The 1,167-nt window shown below is 43.6% G+C and overlaps 1 pseudogene; it reads right to left on the bottom strand.

The window, feature by feature from the left end:
• Nucleotides 1-289: 289 nt before the first annotated feature.
• On the bottom strand, nt 290-795 carry LOC131399261 (bcl-2-interacting killer-like; annotated as a pseudogene).
• Between the last annotated feature and the right edge of the window lie 372 nt (nt 796-1,167).

Raw genomic sequence — 1,167 nt, 5'->3', positions numbered from 1 at the left:
GTGTGATCAGAACTTTCCCTGATGCCTGCCACATGACCAACCCAGGAAAGGAAGGCTTCTTCTTCAGGACAGGCAACCATAGAGTGGGCTGGGGTCAGGAGCAGAGCAGGCCCAGCCAGTCTTGCCTCAGGCAGTTAACTAGTAACGACTCCAGGGATATAATGAATTAATTTCTTTCACAGAAAACAAGAAAAAACTAGTATGACACCTCAGTAGTGTCCCAGCACTCAGAGTTTAAATATAAAAAAGGGGTCACAAAACAGTTAAAAAGACAACAAAACCAACAGGGTCACCTCCAGCGTGGTAGTCTAGGGAGAAGGGCCAGTCCCATCCCCCGAGCTGACAGGGAGTGGGCATCACTGGAGGTGGTGGAGCCCCTAGCTGAGCAGCAGCAGCACCATGGACAGTACCGGCCCCTGCCATGATTGGGGGTCACCTTTTTCCTGAGAGTCAGGAAGTTCCAGAACCTTATGTTCTCCCTGAGGTTAGTGAGACCATTGATAAAACTTGTAAAAACACCCTTCACACCTGTCTGGTTGTAAGTGAAAGCCAAGGTGTACATTGGCATCTGGGGCAGCTGGGCAACGTGGGCAGCATCCATCTCAATTCCATCTTGTCCCAAGGAAGGCCAGCCACAGGACCACGTAGTTGGGGTTGTCACTGTTGGAGGAGGACTCATGATCTACGTACTCCATGAGATCAATCATGCCAGGAACCTTCCCAGGTTCCAGGACATGCTTATACAGGGCACGTGTCCAAAAAGAGGTCCTTGGAGAGGGATACTGCTTGAGACATTTCTCTCCTGTTGGTAGTGATGGTGGCAGCATCTGTAACACTTGAGCTAGGAATCATATTGTCTACCCCTACCTGAATTTTATTGAAATTATATTGGTTCTATAGATCAATTGGAGAGAATTTACATCTTAACAATATTTAGTCCTCAATCCATAAACATGGTATACCTTCCCATTTGTTTAGGATTTAAAAAAATTCTCTCAAAAAATGTTTTGTGATTTTCAGTGTAGTATTCTTGAACATCTTTTGTTAGATTTGTCTTTGTTATTGATAGTTTTTGAAGCTTTTGAAAATGGTATTGTTTTCTGTTTTTATTTCAACTTCTTTGTTGCAAGTATATAGAAATTCAATATGTAAAACTCAAATGTATTT

This window comes from Diceros bicornis, chromosome 37 (genome assembly GCF_020826845.1).
Source record: "Diceros bicornis minor isolate mBicDic1 chromosome 37, mDicBic1.mat.cur, whole genome shotgun sequence".
In the NCBI taxonomy this organism is placed as follows: domain Eukaryota; kingdom Metazoa; phylum Chordata; class Mammalia; order Perissodactyla; family Rhinocerotidae; genus Diceros; species Diceros bicornis.
This window is presented reverse-complemented; position numbering and strand designations above follow the sequence as displayed.